Source organism: Pseudorca crassidens, chromosome 17 (assembly GCF_039906515.1).
Source record: "Pseudorca crassidens isolate mPseCra1 chromosome 17, mPseCra1.hap1, whole genome shotgun sequence".
Taxonomy (NCBI): domain Eukaryota; kingdom Metazoa; phylum Chordata; class Mammalia; order Artiodactyla; family Delphinidae; genus Pseudorca; species Pseudorca crassidens.
Genome location: NC_090312.1, coordinates 12936705 through 12960436, shown reverse-complemented (window position 1 = coordinate 12960436; position 23732 = coordinate 12936705). Strand labels below are relative to the sequence as shown.

The following is a 23732-nucleotide window of genomic DNA, read 5'->3' as shown; positions in this document are numbered from 1 at the left end:
GTTTCAGCACAGCCCCCTTCCTGGTAGCACCACGTGAGAGGCTGGTTCTGAGGCCACCACTTACAACAAGAGGGTTTCTGCCTTGATGAGACAGAACATGGCAGCAAGCAATACGCTGAGAGCTTTATGCTTTGGAAAGCACCTTCTCATACTTTTGCTCACCTTGAGTCTCCCGCACCCTGCGAGTGAAGCATTATTAATAGCCCCATTTTACAGGTGGGGTAACTGAGGCCAAGAGACCTTAGGCAACTTGCTCAGTGCCTCACAGTTAGAAGAAGCATCACCACAGCAGAGACTGGAAGCCAGATCTTCCCTCTAAAACTCCAGACTTCTTTCTAATTCACTCTTTAGTATTAAGGGACCTTAAAGAAGACATGGGTTTTCTATCCAGGGGGTTTGCCGCCCCCCCCACCCCCCCGCAATAGAGTCGAATAGAGAGAAAGGCATGAGCGGTTCCCTGAGTTGCTTTTTGTTTAGGCTCTACCGTGCGTGGTGTCCCATTTAGTCCCTGGAGGCAGGTATTTGCCTTCACGTCACACCCGAGGAAGCAGGGGCCCCAGAGCTGAAAGGTCTTTCCCCGAGTGCCAGTTACTGCGGACCCGGGGGCAGAAGTTGGACCCAGGTCTCTGCCTCCAGTGCCTCACCCTTCCTCTCCACGTGCCCCGTTGCTCCCGCTGAGACAGATGTGCCAGGGCAGGCGGGCGGGGTGAGCATGCAGGCACACCTCCTGGCAGGGCTGGAGCCGCACCCAGAGCTGCTGATGCTCTGCTGGTCCTTTCGCAGGAAAAGCTCAGACATCAGCCTTCTCTTTACAGCCTCCCCACTGTCCTCTGGTCCAGCATCATGGATCTGTGGTGTGGAAGGAGAGACCCTGTGGGTCCCCTGCTCCGGTCCCCTCGCTTACCAGCCGAGAAGATACTTGAGGGGGATGTGACCGCCCCCATCCCATGGAAGAGCTGGCAGAGCTTGGAGTGGAATGTGAGACCCCTGCCTCCCAGGCCTGTGCTCTGAGGCTCCTCTCGTCCTGCCTCCTGGTCCCTCTTTCTGCGTCTTTGATCACCTTGAGCTCTCTTTAAGGGTCACCTGTTGTGACTCTTTTTTTTGTTTTGTTTTGCGGTACGCGGGCCTCTCAGTGTTGCAGCCTCTCCCATTGCGGAGCACAGGCTCGGGACGCGCAGGCTCAGCGGCCATGGCTCACGGGCCCAGCCGCTCCGCGGCATGTGGGATCTTCCCGGACCGGGGCATGAACCCGCGTCCCCTGCATCGGCAGGCAGACCCTCAACCACTGCGCCACCAGGGGAGCCCCTGTTGTGACTCTTGATCACATGCTGCTGTGCATGGTACCTCCAGTTCCATTCATGCATGATTCTCATCTTTAGGAGGAGCACAAGGCCATCAGAGGGGCCAGGTGTGACTGTGTCTTTGGAACCAGCTACAAACTGGGGCTGTGAGTCGGTGGTTCCCACTCGGCCCGTCTGGCCGAGGGAGAGCTGCCTGCTGTCTCTGTAGTGACTGTTTTCCTTCCCCCTGTGTGTTCTCCTGCTACAGCTACAGCGGCTCCCCAAGGTCGGGTGCCCAGTGCCAGGCTCCCTCAGCCGCCATGGCGGTTATTCCCCCGGGAGCTGGCAGGAGGCACTTAGAAGAGCTTTTGGCCAGTGACTGGAGCCCTACGTCGCGGGCTTACCCACACCTGCCAGTGCGCCTGCCAGCCACACTTAGTGAGCGTAGACTGTGCTCCTGGCTCTGAGGCTTGGGGGTAAGTCCCACGCCCAGGCTCACAGTCGGTGATGGAGTCAGGAGGGGAGCGCAGGCATTCTGTCTCTAGGTCCCACATGGGGTCCGAACTTCCGGGGCTCCACCCGGTGGTCATCCTGGAGAGACCCTGGGATCCCACCTCCGCAGGCCAGCGGGAGCTGCCAGCGCGCAAGCCAGCCGAGGCAGGAGCCCTCTTTTTCTGGCTTACAGCTGGCACTCAGTGCTACTGCGTGTCTGGCTCCTAGAGGCTGGGAGTGCACGCGGGCCCGAGAGGAGAGACGTGAATTCTCTGAAACGCACAGACACCGAGTCCTACGGGTCCCGGACGGGCACAGCACGTGGCTCTGAGCTGGCTGCCACTGCCCAGGTGCCTTTCCCGGGCCTCGGTTCCTGCAGTGCAGGGCCCCGCCCGCTGGGCCCCCAGGCCCCCGTGCCCCCGCCGGCTGCCCAGGGCCCACTGGCCCTCGTGCCGCACCCCACAGCCCTCCCTCCTTGGCCTCCCGCCTCCCGCCGTGGCTTCAGCCCAACCAGCCCACCACGGCCTCCTTTTGTTCTCCCATCTCAATTTCAGGCAGACCCGGCCAGCCCGGCCCCCCCAACTCGCTTTGCCCACCCCGTCGAAGCCTGGATGGGCAGCCAACAGAGTTGGCCAAGCGCACACAGCCCGGGGCTGGTGCCAGGGCCCAGGCAGCCCCTTCCCGCCGAGCTGGCTCCCTGGGCCTGGCTGTTCTGAGGCCCGTGTACATGGGAACAAGAAATGCCCGGATGTTCTCCTGGGCTGGCAGGGATGTTCATCCGGGCCTGCCGGATGGGCTCTTCCCGGAGCCCAGAGCCCTTTCTCAGGCCGCACGGCCCCCGCCCAGAAGTGAGGCCCTCCGTCTAGCCCGTGGCCTCTGGTCCCCCCGGAAGACCGTGCAACGGGAGCAGCCGGGCTGGGCTCTGAGCTCTCTAAGGAAAGGCAGGATGGGGTGGGGGGTAGAGCACAGGCCTTGGCTCCAGACCACCTGTGTTGAGTGCCTCACTGTGCCATCACCAGCTGTGGGGCTTACCTGCCGCTGCCTCAGTTTCCCCTCTGTAAGCAGGGAGAAGAGAGCACCTAGTTCACAGACGCCCAGTGAGGAGGAAAGAAGTGCTGTCGGTCGATTAGCGTGTCGTGTCTGATAAATAGTTGCTGGAGCATGTTATCACTGTGGTGATGGTAGCTGTGGTTGTTGAGAGCATCTGAGCCCCAGGGAGGGCAGAAGGCTGTGCACAAGCCCAGCTTGGCCTCCAGAGGCCAGGCCTTATCCCCTGTACCACCGGGTCCTGTTATTCCACGTGAGAGTGAGGGGTCATCTGTTCTTATTTTGTAATTTTAAAAGCAATACCTCTTCCTTGTACAATTTAGGAGCTTCAGATAAGCAAAAGGAAAAACTGAAAACCACTTGTAGTTCTGTTGCCCAGATAGGTGCAGACACGGGTACACACACTTACGCATGCGCGTACTTAGACATGTTATGAGGGACTGAATGTTCGTGTCCCCCTCAAATTGATAGGTTGAAGCCCTAACCCCCAATGGGATGGCATTTGGAGGCAGGGCCTTTGGGAGTTGATGAGGGTTAGATGAGGTCATAAGGATGGAGCCCTCATGATGTGATTAGTGCCCTTATAAAAAGAGAAGGAGAGATTGATCTCTCTCTCCTTGAGAGCACAGGGGAAAGGCTATGTGAGGACGCAGGGAGAGGGTGGTTGACTGTGGTCCTGGAAGTGGGTTTCATCAGGAATTGAATTGGCTGGCACCTTGATCTTGGACTTCCCAGCTTCCACAGCTGTGAGGAATCAATTCTGTTATTTAGAATTGATTACCAAACCACCCAGTCTGTGGCATCTTGTTATAAAGCGTCTGAAGCAGGCTAAGACACATATATACCGGAATAGCCAGTTTTATAAGATATATGTAATAGTTCACAGACACACATATATTCTTGCATATACATATATTTGGAAAAGTAAAGTACTTGTCACCAGCTTTTGCCATCTAACATACGGTGAACACTTTTCCTGTTATGAAATGTTTCTACAGGACTATATTTGAAGGCCATGAGGCCTGTCATAATACAAACGTGCCATACCCATTTCACAGATGAGCAAGTTGACCCACTGAGAAGCAACAAAAGTCCCTCAATATTACCCAGCTACTTGGAGCACAGCTGACACCCAGACACTTGGGCAGGTCTTTGTGGTTGCCCAGGACAAAGTTAGCAAGAGTCTAAGCTCCATAAGTATAGGGACTGTGTCTGTCTCATTCACCAGTGTCTCCCCAGCACCTGCCATGTGGTGGGCCTCAGTGGTTATTGACTGAATGAATAAAGTCCACTTCCTTCCTTTATTCATTTATTTGGCTGCTCTGGGTCTTCGTTGCTGTGTGTGGGCTTTCTCTAGTTGTGGTTCTCGGACTCTAGAGCGCAGGCTCAGTAGTTGTGGCGCACCAGCTTAGTTGCTCTGCGGCATCTTCCTGGATCAGGGCTTGAACCCGTGTCCCCTGCATAGGCAGGTGGATTCTTTTTTTTTTTTTTTTTTTGGCAGGTGGATTCTTAACCACTGCGCCACCAGGGAAGTCCTCCACTTCCTTTTTGATGCCGTTTCTTGCATTCAACCTATCTTTCCACATGGCCCCCTCACTGGCTTGTGTACTCCTTAGGCCAGGCCCATGTCCAAGGCCAGGCCTGGAGCAGGTGCTCAGTAATGAATACTGGATTGTGGAAGCAGGGATCTCTCCACTCTGGATTTGAGGCAGTGCCCTCGCCACAAAGCTATTCTGACCTCTTTCATCACTTGCAGAGGTCAAGTTCCCTGGACCTATCGAGTTGCCCGTGATCTTCCTACCATCATTGGTCCAGAGGCAACTTGGACCTCAGCCCCTGCCCGTACCACCTGGGGTTGGCACACCTGGGCTGTTCTGGAACAGACCTCAAGGCCGAGGGTTAAGTCACACCCGGAGTAGTTGTGAGACCAGACACCTCCTTTTTGTGAATCTCCCAGGCTGAGTGGCGGGTGGCTGGTAGCTGGCAGGGGCGGGCCCCTTGGCACTGCCGTGCTCTTGTATCTGCTGCCGGCGGGGCCTTTGATGCCCTCAGGGGCTGCCTGACCAGCTGAGTGCATTGTAGAAGACAAAAGCTGCAAAAAAAAAAATAGCGCAAATACCATGAAAACACCCAGGAACTGCCAGGGAGCTTATCACCCTGTTTCCTGGTTTTTGTCACGGGGGTGGGAAGGCGTGGGGGAGTGTTTCTGGGCCTCTTCATGGCCTGCACCTTGCACAGGCGTATACAGCATTAACCTCAAAGCTAGCACCCCCTCCCCTGCTCCGTGCTATAGCTTTCGCGTATGTAAAATGGGTTTAATAAGACCAAAGTCGGCATTCTTGTGAGGATCGGGGCTGGGAGAAAAGAAGCTGCAGGACAGAAAAGCAGTGGCCTCTTCTTCCCAGGGGTTGTGGCAAGACACTGGCTTCCCACAAAGCTCCCCCTGGCCCTGCCCCGCTCCCTGCCCCAGAGGCTAGAACATAGCAGAGGGTTCCTCTCGTAACCCTGGGAGCCCTTCGGAAGAGGAGCTCCCGAAATGTCAGTGTCATGGGGAAATGAGGCCCTGCGGCCACTGATTAGCCGCAGCACGCAGGCTAGGGCCTCACCAGTTACATTTCCAGCCTCAAGGCTGGCAACTGCGTCGGGGCTCTGGCTTTGAAAATAGCCTCTGAGTAATCAGTTCCTCATGGTAGGGTCGGAGCTTTTTCCTCCTCCCCCTCTGCCCCGCTTCACCCATGGCAGAGCCCCAAGGAGTAAAAAATGCCAAATTCAGTCTTCGACCTCAATCCTGGAGGCTGTTCCCTAAGGAGCACTGTTCTCCACTCGCTTGCCTTGGGCGCCTCTCCACGCTCGTGCCTGCCGTCCCAGGCCAAGGAGACCGGCTGAGGGTGGTGGCTGGGTGGTCGGATTTGAGAGGCTGGGGAGCCATCTGCTTTGCAGACCCACCTCCCCGCCTCTGCTGAGCTACGAGCTTGACGTTGGTATCGTCTGCAGCACTTTTGCCCTGACTTAGGCCTCATAAAAGCAAAGTGCAGAGCCTTGAACAGGGGCGATAAAAACAAGAGACGCTGCTCCCTCTCTCCCCTGCCCCCTCCTCTCTGTTCCTACTCTGTGCCAGACACCAACCCAGGTATTTATTTACTTTTCCCAGTGAACTAAAGGCTTATAAAGAGAATGCCCTTTCCTCTGCCAAAATGAGCCTTCTCTTCCTCCTGGAAAACTCCTATTCAACCTTCTACACCTGGCTGCAGAGCCCCCTCCTCCATGAGGCTTTCCTGTCCCCTAGCTGGAGTTGCTGCCTCTCCGCTTAGGACCACCAGACCTCTAGGGCTTTGTTCTGACCCAGGTGGCACTTCCAGCACTGTTCTGGTCTATCCCTGTATGTGTCCACCCAGCCCTTTGAAGGGCGCAGCCGTGACTCTTTTATTTGTCTCAGCGTCGCCAGTGCCCCAGCGCCGAGCGCGCGAGGAGTAGACTTCTGTGTTCACAGTGGGACTGTGTGAGCGGGGACACCCTCACCCAGTTCAGCAAGGGCTTGGGCTTCAGATCGCTCGGCTCTGGCTGGGAGGCTGAGTCGCCTGACTGTCACACCCAGCGCCGTCTGCAGACAAAGCCCGTGGCTCCGCGCATGCAATCCAACCCTCATTCTTGGCAAATGTGTGTCCGAGTGGAAAGAGCCCAGCCTTAGAATTTGATAGACTTCTTCCTCTGCCTTCTCTGAGCTGGTGATTTCGAGTAAGTTACTTCTGCCCTGTACCTCTGTTTCTCCACCTGTAAGATGAACGTAGAAACATTTATTTTGCCCGATGTGTTGACTAGAGTAGAGATGATGTCTGTGAAGCCCTGGTGTGAGCAGTAACTATTATTGTGATCATCTGGTCTCTGAAAAGGAACCGTTCTTAGTATCTCTTGGGGGCGAGGGAACAACAAAAGCATTTGTGGCAAGGATACAGTATGTGAGGCTTCTCTGGTTTTGTTACCTCTCTTACAGGAAGAGTACCTTCATCAGGACACAGCAGTAAGGCCGCTGGCGACTCTAGCCCTGCCTGGATTCCCAGGAAGTCGGCAGGAAAAGAGCCACCCGCTGCTTGCTGGCCTGCTGTTTCGGCAGCAGTAGTTGTGGGAACACACAGGGGCTGGGGAACCAACACACTACGCACTGGGGATTTCCATCCTCTAGCCAGCAAGGTGCCGACAACTTGCACTTTGTAAGTGTTCCCAGTAGACGCGTTTCTGCTAGTTGAACCTTCTCCCACTTGCACTTGTGGGGACTCAGGCATGATGTGGGATCTTTAGGATTGTGTCCCTTCCCTGGGCCCTCCTTTTCTTCCCTGCCTTCTGTCCTTCTGTGTTTACTGGGCACTTACTATATGGGAGGCACCGTGCTCTATGCTAGGAACATGGTGATGAGTGATACATAGAGCAGGAGAAAGACAAGTCAACACACGTGGTTGGCTCAGTAACAGCACCCCAAAGATATCCACATCCTAGCTTCCCCCGCCCCGCTCCCCCTGCCAGGTGACTGTCACCTTCCATGGCAAAAGGGACTTTGTCATGTGGTTAAGGATCTTGAGATGGGAAGACTATCCTGGATGATCTAGGTGGACCCAGTGTCATCACAAGCAACTTTATAAGAGGGACATTTGACCACACAAGAGGAGAAGGCGTTGTGACCACGGAAGCAGGTATTGGAGTGATGCTGCCAGGAGCCCAGGAATGCTCGCAGCCTGTAGAAGTGGAAGAGCAACCATATTTTCCTTCGGAGCCTCCAGGAAGAACCAGGCCTGCTGACACCTTGATTTTAGCACTTGAGGGCTTATTTTGGACTTCTGACCTTCAGAACTGTAAGAGGATAAACTTGTGCTGTTTTCAGCCATGACGTATGTGGTAATTTGTTATGGCAGCAAAAGGAAAGTAATACGTGCTGTTGCCGTTATTATGGGATGAGCTGATGACTGTTAACACTGCTGTTCTCTGGTGACAGAAGGGCCTGCGTGGCTCAGTGATTCATTAGGAGCAAGAGCCCTGGAGTCCCAAAGCCTTGGTTCAAGTTCATTTCCACCTTTTATTGATTGAGGGGCTTTGGGGCATGTTACTTCTCCAAGCTTCTCCTGTGTAAAATGAGGATAATGATTTCTACCTATGTGAAGCCTGAAGACCACAGTGCACACACAGCTCCCGGCCTGCAAGGCAGTAGGTGCTCTCAGCACTTTGGCCCCTGCCCCTCGCCTCCTGGGCGGAGCCTTTCTCTTTCTAATATTGAATTACAGCGGGCTTACGTATTATATTAGTTTCGGGTGTACAGCAAGGTAATTCAGTATGTTTATAGAATATTCTCCATTCAAGGTTATTATAAAATATTGACTCTATTCCCTGTGCTGTACATTACATCCCTGTAACTTACTTATTTTATACCTAGTCGTTTGTACCTCTTCGTCCCCTTGACCTATTTTGCCCCTCCTTCCACCCCTCTCCCCACTGGTAACCTTTTGATGGAGGATCATAGGTATTCAGAAGTTGTTGATTTCTTCGGAACAGTCACTTGCTCCTGACCTTCCCGGAGTCCTGCAATTCACAGGAATCCCCGCTTTTCCTCTTAAGTGACTCTTGAAGAGACATAAGTCCTTTTATTGAATAAACGTGTATCTCGCCCCTGCCACGTGCCAGTCATTGTAGGGCATCCAGGCATCCTGGGTTCGGGCTCCTTCTCGGAGACATTTGGCTTTGCTGCTGCTCTGGTTGGTTTGTCAGTTGCAGACCCACTGTTGGGATTCTCACTTGATGATAGGCGGTCTGGGCCCCTCTCTTCCTGGCCAGTCAGCTGCTGCCATCACCAGTGGTGCAGAGGCTGGGGAGACCCCAGATAGTGGGAGGAGCTAAGGCTGCTTAGAACCAGGCACTTCTGGGGGCTGGCACTGTGCTGGGCACCTTGTGCCCCTGTGGTGGCCACACCCCTGGGAGGGCGGAGCCATCATGCCCATTTTACACATCGTTCTCCCATCTGTCTGTTGGTCTCTTACTGGGTCATGCCATTCTCTCCTTTAATCTTGCACATGTATTTGGAGATGAGGAATCATTCTCAATGCTTTGCACTTGGGGAAACAGAGGAACAGAGAGGACTGACGTGCTCATGGTGACAGCAAGTAAGAGGTGATCCCAGATGTTCGTGCTCTTTCGTTTCATAATAGATTTGGGGGGAGGGTTGCTTTGGTTTGCTGTAGGGTATTTTTCCCTCCACCTGGAAGCACACTTGCCTTTGGTGTTGCGTTGTTGTCACAGTCTGTTGGCATTCCTGAGGCCACATCAGCAGAAGGGTTGGAGAGTGAAGGGCCAGCCTAGAAGCCTCCGGGCTGTAAGATGAGTCTGTCCAGAGGGTAGACTTGGATGCATTTTTAGCGTGAATACCAACCGGGCCAGTTGCGCCCTCGGACAGAGGGAGCCCCTGCCATCCCCGATTCTCTGCCCCATCCCAGCAGCCTGGCTCTGCACCATGTGCTTCACGGGATGCTGCCTGCGAGGTGACAGAGAGCAGCGCCCCTATTCACACTGGGAAGGGAGGTGAGGGTTGCCGTGAGGTTCTGTTGGCTGGTGGAAGAGGGATGCCGTTGGCTCAAGAATGAGAAGCCGCCACGCTTTTCACCGAACGTCCACTCTCTCCGAGGCTGTTCCAGGTGCTTCCCGACAGATCATCCCATGAAGCCCCACCTCTTCTTCAGCCCTGTTTCTCAGACGAGGCAACCCTGAGTCTGGAACGTAAAGTATGTGCCTAAGCATTTACCCAACTAAAGGGCAGGGGAGCAGCGTTCAAGCCTGTCCTCTTCACCGCACTCTGCCACCTCCTGTGAGCAACTTGCTGAGGTTATGAGAAGCAGTTCAGATGCTCACAGGAAAGCGCAAGAAATGCGAGGTACAGTGGATCTTGGCTATTTACACTAATTGAATGAGGAAACAATTTAAACACCGCCATCCATTGCTGTAATGAGGCCGGAGGACAGCAGGCACACATAAACGTGCTGGCCTGGACATTGGTAGAATGCCGAGAGTGGGTTTTTGTTAGCAGAAATGGCCTTGATAGCGTCTGAGTATTTTCAGTCCATTACCTCATTTCTCAGTTTTATCCTAAGGGGAAGGAAGAAGGAAAAAAAAAGAAGAAAAAAAAAACTATTTTGTGAAAATGTCTATTAAATCATGATTTTTTTTTTTTTTTACTTTGGATTATAGAAAATTTCAACCATCCAGGAAAGTAGAACAGTATAGTGAGCACCCATTGACTAGTTTTAACAATGATAAACATTTGCTTTATTTACTTCTTTTTTTCCTAACATAGTTTCAAGTAAATTATAGACATCATGACATTTCACTTCCAGATATTTCCAGGTAACTTCAGTTAGGATAATAAAAAGTTGAAACCAAACTTGATTAAATGGAGAATGGTTAAATAAGCTATGATTACCCACCTAGTATAATATTATGAGATCCTTAAAATTATCATTTTTCTTTTTTTTTTTTTTTTTTGCGGTACGCGGGCCCCTCACTGCTGTGGCCTCTCCCGCTGCGGAGCACAGGCTCCGGACGTACAGGCTCAGTGGCCATGGCTCACGGGCCCAGCCGCTCCACGGCATGTGGGACCTTCCCAGACCGGGGCACGAACCCGTGTCCCCTGCATCGGCAGGCAGACTCCCAACCACTGCGCCACCAGGGAAGCCCAAAATTATCATTTTCGAACTTCTCATTTTACCAGCTGTCTTAGGACTCTACACTTTCCCTTTGTTTGACTTACCATAATTTCTAGTAATTGAATTGCCTGATTATTGAATTAATGTCTGTTTCCCCTGCTCATTTGGTGGGGACAGTGCCCATTTTTTGCTCACCACTTTGTCTTCACTGCCCAGCATGGTGCCTGGGTTATAGCAGGTGCAAAATAAAATTGGTTGAATAAATGCCAAATGAGCATTTTTAGATCCTGGAAATAACAGGCTGGGTGATACAAGCAAAGCCCATCATCTCGTATGAACACGATGTGAAAATGAAAATGCACGTGCATACAGATGACCGCTAGCGACCAGAAGGCCGCTACGGGACCTTCACGTGTCTGTGCTATGGCATGATGGGGCGTGTGGGTGAGGGTTGTTCCTCCCGCTTTCTTTCCTCCGTGTTGTGGTCCTGCGGTCATAACAGCGCAGGAGTCCCTCCCCGCCATCACGGAGGGAGCCGCCGTCCCGCGTCCCGCGTCCCGCTTGCTTAGCCAAGTCCAAGAGAAAAGGAACATCCGCGTGGAGTGGGAAGTGTTGCTTTTGAAGCTGTCACTCTCTTCTACCCCCTGCGGAACACTGAGCAAATCTCTGAACCTCTCAGAGCTTAGTTCCTCCAAGTTGAAAATGCGATCATGGTACCTGCCCCTCTGCATTTCTGTAATTAAATGAAGTGAGAAATGACTCATGGAGGGGAAAACACACTGTAATGTGTTCCTGGGCTAGCTGCTCCCCATGCTTCTCCACCATGACATCTCGGCCCCGGCCCTCAGAGAAGCCCTGCAACTGTCCTGATGCCCCCTGGATGGAGAATGAATGAGAGGCTCCACGGAGAGGCACAGTGCAGCTTAGGTTCTTAGGTGTCCATCTGAAAATCCCCGCTGATGGTAAACGGGGAGGCAGTGGCTAATTACCTCGGAATGCTGCCTCTGTGCTCAGCCATCTTGCTAATTGATTGGTCCGTCGGTCGTCCGACGGTATTTACTGAGTGCTTACTGCGTATGGATTGCGTATTCACTAGCCCTCAGTGGCTGCAGACCCCACCCAGCCTCCGGATTTTCAGGTGGCGCTAGAGTCTCTGGCGCGTCTTGTGCTTAGGCTGGTGAGGGAGAGCCAGGGCGGTTCACCCAGGGAATGAGGGGCAGCCTCATGACTTTTATTTATTTATTTTTTAAATTTATTTTTGGCTGTGTTGGGTCTTCGTTGCTGCGCACGGGCTTTCTCTAGTTGTGGCTCATGGGCTCTAGAGCGCAGGCTCAGTAGTTGTGGTGCACGGGCTTAGTTGCTCCGCGGCATGTGGGATCTTCCCGGACCAGGGCTCGAACCCATGTCCCCTGCATTGGCAGGCGGATTCTTAACCACTGCGCCACCAGGGAAGTCCCAGCCTCATGACTTTTAAGAAGAGCTTTTTTGTCCAGGGATCCTGGCTGACTCTTCCCTTCTTCCAAAGGATCCTGTCAGGGTGTTAGAGCCTGGATTAGTTTCCCAGGGCTGCCATGCACAACAGAAATGTATTCCTTCACAGTTCTAGAGTCCAGAATTCCAAACTCAAGGTGTTGGCAAGGTTGTGCTTCCTCTGAAACCCGTAGGGTAAGGACCCTTCCTTGTGTCTTCCTAGTTCCTGGTGTCACTAGCAATCCTTCGGGTTCTTGGCTTGTGGCTGCCTCACTCCAGCTCTGCCTCCATCCTCACATGGACTTCTCTGTGTGTGTCTGTGAGTCTCTGCATCTCTCTCATTATGAGGACCCTGGTCATTGGATTTAGGGCACCCTAAACCAGTATGGCCTCATCTTAACTTGATTGTATCTGCAAAGACCCTATTTCAAAATAAAATCACATTTACAGGTTAGGATTTCAATGTATCTCTTTGGGGGATACAGTTCAACCCATAACAGAGCCCAGAGCAAAACGAGTTTCTCCAGCTCTTCCTGACCACCAGCACAGCTCGCCCGAGGACCGCCTCTGGCGCACACACACGGATGACTTATTCATTTTGATTTATTTTTTGTTTTTTGGCTGCGTTGTGTCTTCGTTGCTGCACGCGGGCTTTCTCTAGTTGCAGCGAGCCCTGGGGGCTACTCTTCGTTGTGGTGCATGGGCTCCTCATTGCAGTGGCTTCTCTCGTTGCAGAACATGGGCTCTAGGCACACGGGCTTCAGTAGTTGTGGCGCGCGGGCTAAGTAGTCCTGGCTCGCAGGCTGTAGAGCGCAGGCTCAGTAGTTGTGGCGCACGGGCTTATTTGTTCTGCGGCATGTGGGATCTTCCTGGACCAGGGATTGAACCTGTGTCCCTTGCATTGGCAGGCGGATTCTTAACCACTGCGCCACCAGGGAAGCCCCCGGATGACTTATTTTTCACGTGGGACTGGACAGCGCCCTTCCCATTCACTATCCCTTTCGACTCCACAGCAGTCCCATCGTGCCTCCATTCAGACGTGCAGAAAATACTCCTCGGGTGTGTGCGGTGCCCAGCCCTGGAATACAAGGGTGTGAAAGACCGCTGGAACCCTTGCCCTCAGGGATCTTAAAGTCTTTAGTGCAGTGAAGAGGCGGGAACATGGGAATAAACAGTTCAAATAATTGCAACTTCTGATGAGAAAGTAAAGTGCTGGGGAAGAGAACCCTGGGCTCAGCGGCTCGGCAGAGATGGCCACGTGAGGGGACCTCCTGAGCGCCTGGGGACAAGGAGGCAAGGCTTCTCCCCTGAGCAGGAAGGCGTCTGCAGAGACCTTGCAGGGGAGAGGGGCAGCAAGAGGGCCGGGACGGGAGGAGTGCGGGGCGAAGCGGGGAGGGGCTGCATCAGTTCCTGGAGGAGGGCAGGGCCAGATCACCTGTAGTGAGAGGAGTTCGCCTTTTATTGCGATGACTGCTGGGTGTTCATGAGAGACGTTACAGCTAACTCTGGAATTAAGTGCACTCTTCCCTGACTGCCTTTAGAGTCCAGGGTTTCCCAGCCTCAGCACTGTTTTGGCATTGGCGCTGGGTACTTCTCAGTTGTTTGCGGGGGGGGGGGGTCCTCCCCACCATAGGATGTTTAGCAGCATCCCTGGCCTCCACTCACTGGAGGCAAGTAGCATCCCCTCCCCAGTCATAACCATCAGAGATGCCTCCAGACACTGGCAAATGTTCCCTGGGGGCCGGCAGGGTGGAGAGCAAAATCACCCTCCTTTCAAAACCACTTCTGTGAGTAAGTCAGAAAGAGAAAATCAAATCCCGTACGCTAACACATATATATAGAATCCAAAAATATAAAAAAAATGGTTCTGAAGAACCTAGGGGCAGGACAGGAATAAAGACGCAGACGTAGAGAATGGACTTGAGGACACTGGGAAGGGGAAGGGGAAGCTGGGACGAGGTGAGAGAGTGGCACGGACATATAGACACTACCAAACGTAAAATAGATAGCTAGTGGGAAGCAGCCGCATAGCACAGGGAGATCAGCTCGGTGCTTTGTGACCACCTAGAGGGGTGGGATAGGGAGGGTGGGAGGGAGGGAGACGCGAGAGGGAAGAGATATGGGGACATATGTATATGTATAACTGATTCACTTTGTTATACAGCAGAAACTAACACAACAGTGTAAAGCAATTATACTCCAATAGAGATGTTAAAAGAAAAAAAAAGAAAAGAAAAGAGCCACTTCTTTGAACTGGCGAGTCCCAACATTTGCAACTCCAGACATCCCTGTTATTGGTTCTGCCTCCCCGCGAGGGAGTTTTTCAACTAAACACATTTTGTTAAGTGTTCATTTCTCCGCTGTCTTACGTAAGAATATCGGCCAGTTGGCGTTTCTGATCTGTGACACCAGGCTGAGTTGATCTCATTCTGCCCAGTATCCAGCAAGGAAGCTTGGTATTTGAGGGCCTTCGTGTGCAGTCTCTGGTAGGCATTTTAACCAGTTGAGAAATAGCTTGACCCCGGCTCTCCCCACGCTTCCCAGCCAGGGAGGAATCCCGAGACCCAGCTGTAGTCACAGCTTCCATCTCGCTGTTTGAAATCAAGGATTTGGATCCACGTCCACGGAAGAAGTTTCCTCTGAGTTCCAGGTTTCTCCAGGAGTCTCCTTCCTGTCTTCTCCCCATGCAGCCTAGAGCAGCGTTACTGTTCAGCACTTACTTATTCAGCGCTTTCCACGCACTCTGCATTTCCCTGGGCGCAAGGGTGCTGCCGGGAAGGCCTGCGGTCACGTGGGGTGTGCAGATGACAAACAAAAAGACATCAGAGAATTACCGGTGGCGGCACGTGCTTTCCTGGGCTCAAGGGTGGTGGTCTCTGGAATTACAGGACTCTGTTAGTAATCAAGACACCCTCTCACCAGCCCTGAGCCCCTGCTTAGTCCTGGCTCAGGCCCTCTCAGGATCATTCCGTGTATTCATGAACAGTTCCCATTAGCCGACCGTCGGGGGCAAACTCCTTTATTGCTGAGAGGAACAAGCTCTGGAGCAAGCTGTGTCCTGCTCATTGAGAGCCACCTCTGTGAAGTGGTGAGAGCTGGTCTCCCTCGGCCGCAGTGGGAGGGAACCTGCCCTGGGTGACGAAACGCCCTGCTGCGTAGCTGGGCAGGTCCTGGGTGGTCCGCTTAACGTTCTGCAGGAGGAAGGATGGCAGTTGCCCTCTCCCTCCCCCAGAGTCTCCAGACAAGGGCTCAGGACACAGAAGGGACCTTGTAGCATCCGAGCCTTGGCGCTCAGGTCCTGTCGAAGGGAGAGGGACTCAGGAGGGTGGGGAGGGAGAATGAGTCCCCTCTCCCTGCCGTCCACTTGGCACCATGCTTTTCCCCTTCTCTGGGCCATCGGGAGACTTTCTTCCTCCTGGCCACAAACACCGCATCTTCTTTCTATCTTTGCTCTCTCGCTTCCTCTGGCTGCGGGTGTGTGTGAATCGGTAGCAGCCGCTCGGCAGGTGCTCTTAGAAGATGCTGCGCACCTGCACGAGTTCTCACCTCTCCTCCCTTCCCCCCGCCCGTCCTCCCACTGCTTACCTGGCCACCACCTAATTCTTCTTTTACAACACAGTTCAGAGAATAATCCACACCAGCTGCCTTAGGGAGTCTTTCAAAGACGCACAACCCGGCCTGTACCCTCCTCTATTTCAGTTAATACCCTTCGGCTCCCCCTGTCCCCCAGCATTGTCCTCAGGTTAATGCTCTAATGTCTTCATGGTCATTACTTGGCTTATAAGGCTCCGGTGGGCGCTGGCTGGGCTTCAGGAAGTGCCCCACCTGGGAACTGAGAGGTGGGCGTTTCACCCCCGGGGAGAAATGTGGTCCAGCCACAAAGAGCAGGAAAGACTCAGAGATGGAATAATTCACAGAGGGTCGTGGTAGGGTTGTTGGCTGTTACCTCTGCTGAAATGGGGCCATTGGAGCCTTCAAAGCAGATCTGACTTGTGTTTTAACTGGATCGTTCTAGCTGCTGTGCTGGAAATGGTCTGAAAGTGGCAAAGGTGGAAGCAGATGGACCAGTTAAGAGGCTACTGCAGAAATCCAGGGAAGGGATGATGGTGGCCTGGCCATGTGGTTGCAGAGGCGATTGTGAGAAGTGATCAGATGTAAATATATCATAAAGGTAGAATTTGCTGGTGGATTGGATTACAGGGTATCCGAAAAAGGGTGATCCCAAGATTTCACCTTGAGCAAGTAGAGACCGAATTATTTATTTATTTATTCTTATGGGGGATCAGTGGAGAAGTGTGGTGGGTAGGGGTAGAATCATGATGTTTGAGGTGTTAGTCAGGCATTGTTAGACATATAAGTGGAGATATTCAGGAAGCAGCTGGCTATATGAATCTGCCGTGTGAAGGCTAATTTCGTGTGTCACCTTGGCTAGGTATCCAGACATCTGGTCAAACACCAGTTTAGATATGACTGTGAAGGCATTTTTGGTTGGGATTAACATTTACGTCAGTAGACTCTGAGGGAAGCAGATTATCTTCCATGTTGTGGGTGGGCCTCGCCCAATCAGTTGATGGCCTGAGGGAAAAAGGACTGAAGGCCCCCAAGGAAGTGGGAATTCGGCCTCCAGACAGCCTTCAGACCTGAGCTGCAGCATCACTTCTTCCCCGGGTCTCCGTCCTGCTGGCCCACCCTGCAGATTTTGGATTTGCCGGCCTCTACGACAAATGTGTGAGCCAATTCATTAAAATTATCTCTCTCTCCCCTATTATTTCTTTGTCTGTTTCTTTGGAAAGCCCAGACTAGGACATGGAGTAAAGGGATAAGTACTTAGGTACCTATTTGGGAGTCACGTTATTTAAGCCTTGAGACTGGGCGTGAACACCTAGAGGGCACATGTGGATAGAGAGGATTGGTCCACCGGGCTATCCATCCCAAGTGGCGAGATTCAGAAACCGTATGTGTATGTAACATTTACTGAGCACTTACTATGTGCCGGCCATCCTCCATCACTGGATGCTGCCTCTTCTTAAAACCAGACCCATCTATCTCCTTATTTGTTCTGGAAGGTTGGGAAATGGTCCCAGTGGAGCCACTTATTTATTTGACTGATGTTTCGCAATTCCTGTGTCTCAGCTCCTCCACAGTTCTGGACAGCAGAATGGAATCAGCTGTTCCTTCTCCTGTGTCAGAAACGGATTATTCCAGCATCTTCCTCCCAACCCATCTTCAGTTCCCCTAACCTCCAGCCTCTTGAAGCCCTTTCATGTCTCTTGATACCCAGTAATCCCATCTATTAACAGCCTTAGAGCCTCCTCTCTGGCAACTGTTGGTAAAAATAGTTCTGCAGCCCCAAGGAACAGGGTTATTTGAACTTGGCGACTTAAAAAACCTTTGGGGTGAATAATGAAAAGAGCAGGACTGTGGGGATGAAGTTCCCTCGTTTTTTTGTGCGTGAGGCAGAATGTTTAACCTATATTTTCCAAGAACCGGGGACAATTGATTTTTAGGGAAGTATTGTTCCTCTGGATGTGGAAACCATGAAGCAAAGAATAACATTGAACAAGAGGCGTCCCGATGGTGACGATCAGGTCTGGGCTAATGACGGTGCCGTGTGCTGGGGCCCCTGTGTCGCCTGAGGTGTCACTTCTGCCCGAGTTGGATTTTGCTCCGGACTCAAGGTGACACCGGGATCCTTGTTCTAGCCAGATGTCAAATGGATTATCTACTTCCTAAGGCTGTGACTGGTTCTAAATGAGAAGAGGTGCAGCCTGGCAGGTAGAAGGGACACAGACCTTCGTGTAAGGAATACTGAGCTCTAGTTCCCATCCTACCCCTGGCTTGCTGTGTGACCTTGGGCAAGTTTTCTCACCTTTCTGAGCAGTGGCATCTTCATCTGGGTTGAGTTTGGGCTTGGTCGTCTCTGAGGGATGGGGCTCCAGCCAGCGGGAGCGTACATACCTTGACTAAAGACCACCCTGCCCTCAGCATTCAACCAGCTGTTGTCTTGCGTGGGACCAGGGTTGCCAAATACATTTTTGGACCTTGTAATGAAATTTCCTGAATTTTTAGATGTAGGCAGTTAGTTGAGAAATATTTTAAACATCCTGTGGGTGGAGCCTGTAGCCAGAAAGAGCCCGTAGGTTTTCAGTTTGCAGCTCCGTGCAAACGCGCTGTTCTTTGTGGATTTTCACGGGCTGGGGCCCAGGAGCGGAAGGTTGCTCATTTGATTTGTTTTGCCTTCAAGGTACTGGGGGACCAAAGCCAGACTAGAAACGGGGTCATGAGATCACTGTTGCCTAGAGGCCTAGAGGGAAGGTGTGGCCTTCCTTTCCACGTGGGTGGAAATGTCCGCTGAGGCAGTGGACTCCGTCAGCTGATCTCCTTGGGATTTAACCCCAGATCTAGCCACCAGCCTTGTCTCTGGTTCCATGGACTCAATGGCATCCAGATCTAGAGGGAATCAGTTATTTCAATGTATTCGTTTTTCACTCAGCAATGTAACTTGTAGCTTTTCTCTGTGTGTCCACATACCTTACTCTTTTTTAACTGCCGCATAGTATTCCATGGTTTTTTTCAACTATTCCATATTAATGGACACTTTGCTTTCATCTGTTTCCCCTTTCCTTTCTACCTCCCCTGATGTCGTGCCATAGAATTTGTTTTGCTCACCCTCCACTGCACACCTCCTTCCTTCCTCCCCTCCCTCCCTTTCCCTTTTCTCCTTCCCTTGCATCCGTCCATCTCTGGATCCACTCAGATGCGAGGTGTACGGGGCAAACTCCTGAGACCTTGCCTCTGGGAGCTCCAGTCCACTGGGAAACCAGAGAAGAAGCGCATCATGGAGGCTCCCTGGAAGCAGGTTCTTCAACAGTCTTTACAAAGGAGCTCTTTCTGGCCTTTTGGAGGATGAGAATCTCCGAGGCAGATGCCAGTCTTTCAAAGGAGGAGTCCGCCTCGGAATGTTACCACGTCTGCTTCCTGGGACCTTGCAGGACCATCGTCGGCGGCCCGTCCTCCCCTTTTCCCCATTGCTGGAGGCTGTGGCTTGAGCAGAAAACCCCCAAGGTTGGCTCTGGAATGATGACCCTGAGAAGGGAGAGGAGCTATCGTGAGTTTGATGGGTGGCTTTTGCCTTTGGTGTGGAAGCCATCAGGACCTCGCACAAAGCTGCAGGTCGCAAGTCAGCCTAAAAATAGATGCAGAACCTCAGGTCTTCTTCTCTCGAGGAAATTAAGTAAAGATGAATAAAAAAGGGAGTGAAGGTGTTGTGTCTCTCAGAGACAGACAGAGAGGACGAGGCGTCTCCAGTCACCGCGCCTTTATTTTCCAAATGGGTTTCAAATGTGTATTTTGTGCCAGGAGCTGTGCTTCCCTCTCCTTTCGTCCTCTGCTTCTTATCTCGTAGGCATCTTGATGGTGAGCACAGTAACGGTCCACAGAGCATCACTTGCTGGCAAACGGCTTTCTAGGAACGGAAGAATGAGTGTGTGCAGTTCAGAGGCCCACAGCCTACTCTGCTTTTAATCACCTGGGTCACCTGAACAAGTCATTTAAATAATGTTTGTCCGTTTTGTCCTCTGTAAAGTAGGGAAAGTATCGCCGTCTTCCTTCTAGGGATGTTGGAAAGGGTACAATGAGTCAATCCACGTGAAACACCTAACCTAACCCTGGAATGGCTACCTGGAATATAGTAAGTGCTCAGTAAACATCACACACGTGCATGCACACACACACGTGTCTCAAATGTCTCCTTACCTGAGAGGCTGTCCTGGCCACTCTGTATAAACAGTACCCACCTCACCCCCCACCCCCATCTCCCTCTCCCGTTCTTCCTCTATTGGTCTCTGCAACACGTATCATATGACCATCTGACCCCCTATGTAGTTACTTGTTTATTTGTCTGTTTGTTGACTGTCTTCCACCCCCGCCCCCTCTCAAACCCTGCAGATGCCGAGATCTCTGTTACTTGTATTTAATGCTTTAGTCCCTGGAACGTGGGTAGGTGCCTACTAAATATGGGTGGAACAGATGAGTCTCTATTTTAGAGTTGACCTCCAGGCCCAGACTCAGGCACAGGGAGGTAAAGCGACTTACTCAAGATCACCCAGCTACCAGCAGCTGAAGAATCTGGAATCAGATTTAAATCTAAAGGTTTAAATTCTGATTTAAACCATGAATGCCTCCCTGCCGGTAAAACAAAAACAGAAAAACTAAGTGTAGTGCCTGCCACACAGTAAGGATTTAGTAAATGCTAACTAAAGGTAATAGGGGCCATCATTCCCGCAGCAGCTGCCCCCTGCCCCGGGACGCCCCCGTTTGGCTGTACCCCAGCTTTCTGAGCAGCACTCAGGCATCAGTGGGCGCAGTCTTGAGAAGATTAGGCGGCATCCAGGCCGGTGGGCAGGTGCGGCGCCAGAATTAAAGTGAGTTCGTGCCCTTTCCCGGAGGGCTGCCCAGTCCAAGGGAGGGGAACAGCACTCTGTGGAAGATGTCGAGTTCCCGGTGTTTCCAGAGTTGGTGGGAGCTGCCAAAACATGCCAGTGTCTCTCCTGGTTGTCCTTTCACTTGCTTTTTTCTTTCACCCAAGGCTGAGGCGGGGCTTGCAGGGATCTTAAAGGGCAGGAAATTGTCTCCATTTTCTGGACCTCGTCCCAGTTGTCTTTTGGAAGGTTTTATTGCTCCCAGCTTTAAGATGAGTAAACTGAGGTTCAGGGAGGTGTAAATACTGAAGCCGGGATTCAAACCCAGGCCTGCTGGATCCCAAATACCTCACACCCCTGCCCCCCTGCTCAGATGCTCTTATAGTTGGATTCTGATTCGTCAGCATGTATTTTTTTTTAAGCATCCTTGCACTATTGGACATGTTGATTTTTTTTCTTAACTTTTCATTTTATATTGGAGTATAGTTGATTAACAATGTGGTATTAGTTTCAGGTGTACAGCAAAGTGATTGTTACACATATACATGTTTCTATTCTTTTTCAAATTCTTTTCCCACTTAGGCTGTTACATAATATTGAGCAGAGTTCCCTGTGCTATACAGTAGGTCCTTGTTGGCTATCTATTTTAAATATAGTAGTGTGTACATGTCAATCCCAGACTCCCAGTCTATCCCTCCGCCTCACCCTTCCCCTCTGGTAACCGTAAGTTCGTTCTGTAAGTCTGTTTCTGTTTTGTAAATAAGTTCATTTGTGTGTTGTTTTTTTTTAGACTCTGCATTTAAATGATATCATATGATATTTGTCTTTCTCTGTCTGTCAGCATGTATTGAGCAATAACTCCAGGCTGGGTGCCATGCCTCATTTTTTTTCCTTGTTTGCTTGTTATGGTTTTAAACTGTTTTCTCCAGACGAGGGGACGGTGCGTGTAAGAGGTACATGGGGGAGGATACTTTGTCTTGTAATCTTGTGATTCTTTGGATCACAGCAGCTATGGGGAAAGAGCCCAGGCGCTGAAGGAACACTGCCCTGAATTCAGATACGAGCCCAGCCTCTGAAGTTGCTGTGTGACCTGTGTCGAGTAATCAGCCTCTCTGAGCCTCAGTTTCCATACTTGTAAAATGGAACAAGAACTCTTACTTGGAGAAGACACTGAGGATCTGAGATAGTGAATAGAAAATGCCAGGATGCTTGGACCCTGGTGCTGGTTGGCCATCACTAAGTTGTGGCTCTTATTGTTATTGTTGTTGTGTTTTAGCACATGGTGTTGTACTTGAGTGTTCCTTCTTTCTTTGCCCTGTTTATCTTTGTCCCTCTTAAGGGTGCAGGCCGAGCCTCATTCATCGCGGCATCCCCGCCTTCTAACACAATTCTTGATACGTGGTTGATGTGCACTAGTGCGGGGCACACGAACGAGTGAATGAATGAACAAATAAAGGGGCCCATCGTTTGTCAGGACCACGCTGGCCAGCTGTTGGGGGATGTATTTCCTGGAGTCTTATCCCCTCTTGTCAGATCCAGGCTGGGACAACGGTACAGTAGTTCCATTGTTCCCAGATAGCACTTCCTATCTGAATATCTTGGCCAGGGCAGCCCTCGGCCCCACCCTGCCCTGCTGCCCTATCACCCACCCCTACTTGGACGCTGGCGGGCTCCCCGCTAGCCTGCCCCGAAGAAAGCTTCCACGGCCCCTCGTCTCCCCGACTCCCTTCAGTCACAACAGTTGTCGAAGGGGGCATTTCCTCTCTCCAGAACTTTTCACGTTCCAGTGAAGACCTAGAAAACGCTAAATCAAAATGCTCTGCGTGAACCTGACCCTTCAGAGCTCAACCTACGTCCTCCTGCCTTGCACTCCACTCTCCCTTTGTCTGATTGGTAAGTCAGGACTCATCCCTAGTCAACCTCTGAAGAAACTGAGGCTCAGAAAGGTGGGACTGCTAGTAACACAGCTGGTTAGTGAGAGGACCTAGGGCCACTACTAGCTCTCCACACCTAACCGGTGCTTCTGCCACTAGTTCCCTTCCTGGTTGCATCGTTGGTGTGCGGGGCCCTTCTCTGTTGCCAGAAGAGCTTTGAGGGGTGTGTCACAACGTCAGTGACGTGGGCACTCTCAATCTGTTAGCTCAGGGTGGCCTCCCACTGCCCTGTGAGGTGTTCAGGGTCCAGGCATCGTCACACCCACCCAGCCGGGGAGGAAACAAGCCTGGAGGGCCGAGTAGCTGTGACACAGCTTGGGGTGGCAGCACTTTTCCTTCTGCCAGCGTTCCCTTTCCTGCTCAGTTTGACTCATAGATCAGTTGTTCTCAAACGTGGTTTCCCGTTGGAATCATCTGAGGAATTTAAATATCTTGCTGCCAGGACCCAACCCCCAAAGATTCTGACTTAATCAGTCAGGAGTGGAGCCCAGACATTGGGGTTATAACATCTCCCCCCGGGATTCTCCGGTGAAGCAGCTTCAAGAACCACGATCCCAGATCATCCCTGTTACAGGGCTGTCGGGAAAGCTGACAGTTCTAGCAGTTCCCAGACTCTGTTGCAGACCGAGTTCCAGCCCTCCGAAATCAAACCTTGCCCGCCTTTGCTCCGGTTGATGGCCTCTTGCGTTTCAAAAGAACTGGCAGTGCTGAATGAGGACGCTAGGGGTAGGGGCATGGAGAAGTCCCAGAGATGCCATGTCTTGTGTCCCTATTGTGTACTGGACCCTGTTCTAGCACAAAGAGACCTCTGCTGATGTCATCCCCATTTCACAGACGAGAAGACTTGCTCAAGCTGGTAGGGGCAGAGCTGGGGTTTGAAGACAGAGAGCTGGCTCCGGAGGCCGCTGTTTTAATCACTCTGTCTGTTGCTCTGCTCTGTGATGAACTGGTTCGCACTCGGCTGAGAATTTGCTGTCACCAGCTGATCCTTCACGGTGATGCTGAGGCCTCGATCTCATCTGTCACCCTGCTGCTCAAGAGCCTCTAGGAGTCCCCATCACATCTGTGGGGGAAGGGCAAGCCCTTAGCACGGCCTGTGAGGGATTCCCCTTACAGTCTGACGGCTGGCAGACCGTTCTTCCACACTCCATGTCACACATGCTGTTAACACTGTTTGAAAAGCTCCCCACCTTTCTCTGCCTGGTGCACTTCTGCTCTTCAATACCTAGCTCAAATATCCTCTTCTCTCATCTACGGAGGAAGAGTCAGTGATGCCTTCCTCTGGGGATCACGAGCTCCTGGAGGAGTGGGGCTCTGTCTCACTCATGGTCGCTCTCCTCACTCGGCACCTGCCAGTGGATGGCCAGCCTCCCACGTGTAGGATGACGTCCTTTACCTGAGGTTCCACTTTAG

General features: G+C 52.0%; 1 long non-coding RNA gene across 6 annotated transcripts in view; it reads left to right on the top strand.

The window, feature by feature from the left end:
- LOC137209863 (uncharacterized) overlaps window positions 1–23732 on the top strand; it is a 393448-nt gene that overhangs the window by 178920 nt on the left and 190796 nt on the right. The gene's annotated exons all lie outside the window — the stretch shown is intronic.